At 42.3% G+C, this 6818-nt stretch overlaps 1 protein-coding gene across 1 annotated transcript in view; it reads right to left on the reverse strand.

Moving 5' to 3' along the window:
• Positions 1-915, reverse strand: part of PIK3R6 (phosphoinositide-3-kinase regulatory subunit 6) — an 82284-nt gene extending 81369 nt beyond the window's left edge. Inside the window, exon 1 of the mRNA XM_030534613.1 lies at positions 737-915. The gene's annotated coding sequence lies outside the window, so the exon portion shown is untranslated. The remainder of the gene's footprint in view (positions 1-736) is intronic.
• Between the last annotated feature and the right edge of the window lie 5903 nt (positions 916-6818).

Consider the following 6818-nt stretch of genomic DNA (forward strand, 5'->3'; position numbering starts at 1 on the left):
CATACTCCAGCCGTGGTGGGAAGAAATCGAAAGTGGTTACTCTCTGTTAGCTGTTTCGGGGGCCTGCGTGCAATGAGCTGGTGGGTCTCATAGCAGCACTGTGCATCCGCAGCACAAAAATTACCAGCTGTCCCCCTCGTTTGCAGTTATAGCAGAGACCACTGAATGGGCTGCACAGACTGAAATAGGCACTGGCCCAAGGGGCAGTCACTTCAGGTCATGGCTCACGCGCACTGACCAGGACGTGTGGGGGAAGCTCACACTGCTGCTGCCTGTGATGTTCCAGCTCTGTGGATAAGCAGGGAGTTTCATTCTCCAGGGCTGGCAGTCCCCTACCTAGCTCCAGCATGAAATTCACTTAGAAAAAGGAAACCATGTATATCCTGTTAGGACAATTTCCAGGGCCTTTTTCTACCAGGAACAGAGTTTTCTCTCCCTCCCACCTCCCCCCCTCCACTGATTTCAAATTTCTACAATCTGCAACACTCCCAAATGTGACAAGCACATTAGCGACACAATATCATTTTTGTGCATCTCCCCCGACCCCTTTCAATAAAAGTTTCCAGTCAAGGACCTGATAAGAGAACCACCTATTGAGTGATGCATTGATCTAAGTGGCAGAGCCCCTCTGAAAGAGCCGAGAAAGCAACAGGAATATGACAAGACTTGCATTTCAGTGCATCCAAAGCTATGCATTCAGCAGCAGCCTGCTATATGATAAAAGAATGCTACCTACTTCTTTTAGAACAGCCACTGGGGCAATCTGCCAGTCTCATGTGCACCTGAGGTCCCATCCCAAATGAAGGCAGCAGGGCACAGTTGACAAGCCATCTCCTTGCCTGCTCTGATGGTGCAGCAGGGCAGCCTGTACAACTTAACGAATCCAGCTGCTGCCTTTCTAGGGGCTGTGCTGCATGTTTCAAAGTCTGCAAAAGTCTCAGTAAAAAGGGGAGTGCCTGTGTTATTTCAAGATGACTTCCTCTTTCATGCAAGACGTCTCCCAAGGAGAGAGCCTTGTTGTTCGCTATCTCCCTGGTAAGCTCACAGGGCCCGGAGCGGGAGAGGAAGGGCCAAGCATTGCTAGACTTTGTTTTCTGAAGCGTAGCAAACATTCAGGTCAGGTGGAGACTTATAAAACTTGAGGTGAGCCAAAACTAACAGTAGGTGTGGCATGAGTCACTTAGCTGGCATTACCACCTCAGCCCCCGCGGTGTGGCATGTGTCGGCTCACCCCACCAAGAAACTGTGCATGGAACTTCTGTCATGATGCCAGCCTGCTAAGAAAGAGGCAGTGTCTCAGAAAAACAAGCCTTGCTAAACAGTGCACACACATACACAATGTTGCTAAGAGTGACAGGGAGGCATCTGGCTAATGCATGGCTACTTTTCCAGCTCTGCAGTCTAGCTTTGCATTCCTTCTGATAACAATGACACTGTGCATTTCTATAGGGCCTTTCATCCCTGGCAGGTCTCAGAACACTTCACAAGCATTCTTCTTCACAGGAAGATCAGTACTGTCCCCATTTCACAGACAGAGAAACTGAGGCACCAGGAAGGGAAGTGATGTGCCCACGGTCACACAGCGAATCAGTGGCAAAGCTAGGAACAGAATCCGCAAATCCTGACTCTCAGTCACATTGTCTCACCATGGGAGAACGCTCCAGCCTGAGATACAGTTACTTGACTGTCAGTCCTCTTCTGCTTATATTGCGATGTCAGAAGGAACCATTCCCTGTATAGCTCACTCTTCACCCAGCATGTAGGGTGACCAGATGTCCCGATTTTATAGGGACAGTCCCGATTTTGGGGGCTTTTTCTTATATAGGCTCCTATTACCCCCCCCCACACACACACACCTCCTGTCCTGATTTTTCACACTTGCTATCTGGTCATCCTACCAGCATGTGAACCAGGGACTGGGTGTTGTAGCTGTGTAGTTGTATTATATGAAATCCATCTCACTGTACTGCATGAAGTCCAGCTCCAGGCTTCCTGGGCTTCCCTGGGACTTTATGACTGGGTTAGAATGGTGCAGGGTGGGTGAGATGCTCTTTGTGGCCTGTCCACAAGGTTTTTATTCAAGAACCTGTCTGCAGCTGTTGCCTTCATCTGATAGCCACGCAGGTAGGACACTTCTGTACGGCGGGGAGCTGATGCCTGGTTGTGGGAGTGTGGGTCTTTTGGGTACTGGGCAAAGGCAAATAAAGCAGGAAATTCCAAGGGGCCATTAGGACTTTTGGTTGGTAGAAGCCAAGTCCAAATTTTGGTTCCATGGGGTTGGCTGGGTAATTCCCAGGAACACTGGCTGCAGGCAGACAGCAATCCTGATCAGTGGTGAGTCAAGCTATCGTCATCCATGATTTGTACATGCAAAATCAGGGTACTTGCCCCTTCATGCTTCGGACACCATTCCAGAGGACATGCTTCCATGCTGATGATGCTCATTAAAAAAATAATGACTTAATTAAATTTGAGAATGAACTCCTTGGGGAAGAACTGTATGCTTTCTGCTCTGTTTTGCCTGCATTCTGCCATACAGTCCATGTTATAGCAGTTTTGGATGGCGTCCCAGCACGTGTTCATTTTAAGAACAGTTTCACTGCAGATTTGGCAAAACACAAAGAAGATACCAATGTGAGATTTCTAAGGATAGAGACAGCACTTGACCCAAGATTTAAGAATCTCACATGCCTTCCAAAATCTGAGAGGGACAAGGTGTAGCATATGCTTTCAGATGTCTTAAAAGAGCAACACTCTAATGCAGAACCTACAGAACCTGAACAACCAAAAAAGAAAATCAGCCTTCTGCTGGTGGCATCTGACTCGGATGTTGAAAATGAACATGCGTTGAGCTGCACTGTTTTGAATCGTTAGCGAGCAGAACCCATCATCAGCATTGACACATGTCCTCTGGAATGGTGTCCGAAGCATGAAGGGGCATACGAATGTTTAGCATATCTGGCATGTACATACCTTGCAATGCCAGCTACAAAAGTACCACACGAATGCCTGTTCTCACTTTCAGGTGACATTGTAAATAAGAAACGGGCAGCATTATATCCCATAAATGTAAACAAACTTGTTTGACTGAGCAGTTAGCTGAGTGGGCTTGTAGGCTCTAAAGTTTTACACTGTTTTGTTTTTGAGTGTAGCTATGTAACAAAAAAAATCTACATTTGTAAATTGCACTTTCATGATAGATTGCACTACAGTACTTGTATGAGGTGAATTGAAAAATACTATTTCTTTTGTTTGTCTTTTTTACAGTAAAAATATTTGTAATAAAAAATAAATATAAAGTGAGCACTGTGCACTTTGTATTCTGTGCTGTAATTGAAATCAATATATTTGAAAATGTACAAAACATCCAAAAATATATGGCACTCTATTGTTTAACAGCACAATTAATTGTGTGATTCATTTTTTTAACCATGCAATTAATTGCAATTAATATATTTTGTTGCTTGACAGTCCTACTGAAAACACATGGCACCAGAGTTCTGTGAGTTAAGCTGTCTGGAGTTTGTTGTTTTAACCTATGTAAGCGGTATAGCACAAAGTTACTTAATATTCAGGTTGATGGAAACAGGACTTGCTTTATCTATCAACAGTCTTACTGATCAGTGGTTTGGTGCCAAATACAATGAAATGCGTGTGTGGAGCAGTTCATTACATGATGTCTGTGTGGGCTATAAACATGTATGATATGAATTTGACATTTTGTAAGAGTTCCCAAGAGCATGGGATGGTTGTTGTTAGGTGATACATCTAAACAAATAAATAAATAATAGTTTCTACTAGACCTGGTTCAATTCTTTGTAGCTAATAGCTTATCTGGTTAATTTAGCACATTCTTCTGCTTGCCAAGTAACCACAAAAAAGGACACAGCTTTCACGGTCGTTATTCATGATTATTCACTGACTCATTTATACAATAGATTCCTGCCTTGTGAAATAAGCAACATAATTATTTGCTGATCAGGATTCATGGCTGGAGATGAATGATTGTTCTCTTAACTCACACGGTATTTTTGTTGTTCTTTGACTGGATGACTTTCGTGACCAAACCAGCTACTGAAGCTTTGATTTTCGCAGGGAGAGGATGGAATGGGGAAAGAAGGCAGAGCTGTCAGGTGACGAGAAGGTCAATGGAACAGCCTTCCATGTTACGTGTTGTTCTGTCCTCATTTGGTCTAGAGAGTGTGATATATTTAGTTACATATGTGGGCTCCAGGGTTAAAAATAGATGGTTTCCTTCCTGACTGAGGGAGGAAGACAAAGGTGAGGTTTAAGGGCTGTCTTATACACTAGCTTGTCAAATTAATACCAAATAATTGTGTGTGGCTGGGCATGGTCCAGTTTATAAAACTGTTCTGATTCTTGCCTAGTTCATTTAATTGTCTGAGTGCCAGTGACTTAGGCAGGGGTGTTTAGGAGAAAATTACTTATACAACCACACAAACTATCTGTCAAGGACGTGGATTGAATTTACTGCTATCATTTTTTGACCATGCTTTCATTTCCAATCTATTCTCTATGTGTACCTGTGCATTGCTGTTTACAAACTGTGCTTTCATGTACCTCAACCCTTCTCGACGTATTACCTGCCTTAGTGCCAAGTCGCTATCATCTTTTTCACTTCTGTCACTGACAGTCCCTCAGCCAGTTTTAATTATTGCATATGCCTTTGCGCTCCTGTCTGCAAAGGGTAAAGTCATGCACTCTGGCAAGTGTCGTAGGAATAACTATATTTAGGATGGCAGGTCTCTGGCCTCATGTTTTGGGAACTCCTGTGTCACTGTTTAACTATCCCCTCATCTTTCCATAAATCCAGGAATATTTCATAAAGTATCTGTCTCCACCAAGATTTACACTGTTTGCAAACACTTTAGTGAATAAATCATTTGTTATCCAAATACTGGTGCAAAACAGAGCTGAGAAGCAGACTCACTGGCTTTATTTTTGAAGTGTTAGCCCCAGCGCTGGTTGATTCAAAGCCAGCAACCTATTCTTTTCACAGAAACATCCAAAACACAAGGCCTAGTAGTAATGGGGGACTCTTAACTATGCAAACTTCTGTTGCAAAAGTAATACAGTGAAATATAAAATTCCCAGTAAGTTTTGGAATGTGTTGGGGACAACTTTTTTGTTTCAGAAAATGGAGGAAGTAACTGAAAGGGCAGCCATTTTACACTTGATTCTGACCAAAAGGAGGAACTGGTTGCAAAAATGGGAAGATGGAAGGCAATTTGGGTGAAAGTAATTATGAAATGAGAGATTGCATGATTCTAAGGAAAGGAAGGAGTGAGAGCAGACAATGCACATAAAAAAAGCAAACTTTAACTAACTCAGAGAGCTGGCAGGTAAGGTCCCATGGGAAGAAAATCGACAGGATAAAGGAGTTCAGGAGAGTTGGCAATTTCTCAAGGAAACAATATTAAAGACACAACTCTAAGCTATCCTGATGTAAAGGAAAGATGGGAAGAACGGCAAAAGGCCAATGTGGCTCCATTAAGGGCTCTTTAGTGACCTGAAAATCAAAAAGCACAAACATGGACAAATTGTTAAGGATAAATACAAAAGAATATTGCAAAACAGATGGGGTCAAATGAAAAAGGCTAAGATACAAAGCAAGGGACATAAAAGGTAATAAGAAGAGGTTTTGTAAATACATTAGGAGCAAGAGAAAGATGAAAGTGCACATGCTTTACTTAGCTGGAAGGAGAGCTAGTAACTGATGATATCAAGAAGGTTGAGATGTTTAATGCCTATTTTGCTTCATTGTATTCGCTAAAACAGTTAACGATGGCCAGATCTCAGCACAATTAATATTAGCAGCAAGGTGGAAGGAACACAAATAGGGAACAAGCTGGTTAAAGAATATTTAGATAAATTGGATGCAGTCAAGTCAGCAGGATGTGATGAAATTTACCCTAGGGTACTTAAGGAACTAGCTGAAGCAATCTCGGAACTGTTAGCAATTGTCTTTGTGAATTCATGAAGGACGGGTGAGGTCCCACAGAACAGGAGAAGGGCAAACCTAGTACCTATCTTTAAAAAGTGGGGAAAGGAGGACCTGGATAGTTATAGGCTAGCTAGCCTAACTTTGATACCTGGAAAGATACTGGGACAATCAATTCGTAAGCACCTGAAGGATAACTGGTTTATAAAGAATAGCCAGCATGGATTTGACAAGAATAAATCATACCAAACTAACTTAATTTCCTTCTTTCACAGGCTTATTGGCCTAGTGGACTGGTGGCGGAGAGGAGCTGTAGAAATTATATATCTTGATTTTAATAAGGCTTTTGACATAGTCCCACATGACATTCTCATAAACAAATTAGGGAAATGTGGTCTAGATTAAATTACTATACAATGGGTGCACAACTGTTGAAAGACCATTCTCAAATAGTAATTTTCAATGGTTTGCTGTCCATCTAGGAGGTTTGAGGGGCCCTGCAGGGGTCAGTCTTGGGTCCGTTATTTTTCAATATTTTCATTAATCAGTTGGATAATGAAGTGGGAGTATGCTCATCAAATTTGCAGGTGACAACAAGCTGGGAGGGATTGCAAGAATTTTGGAGGACAGGATTAAAATTCAAGACCACCTGGACAAATTAGACAATTGGTTTGGAATCAATAAGATGAAATTCAAAAAAGAGAAGTGCAAAATATAACACTTACGAAGGAAAACTCAAATTCACACCTACAAAATTGGGAATAACTGGCTAGGCAGTAGTAGTGCTGAAAAGGATCTGTGGATTATAGTGGATTACAAATGGAGTATGATTCAACAGCACGATGCTGTTGCAAAA

The sequence above is a fragment of the Gopherus evgoodei genome, chromosome 15 (genome assembly GCF_007399415.2).
Source record: "Gopherus evgoodei ecotype Sinaloan lineage chromosome 15, rGopEvg1_v1.p, whole genome shotgun sequence".
In the NCBI taxonomy this organism is placed as follows: Eukaryota; Metazoa; Chordata; order Testudines; family Testudinidae; genus Gopherus; species Gopherus evgoodei.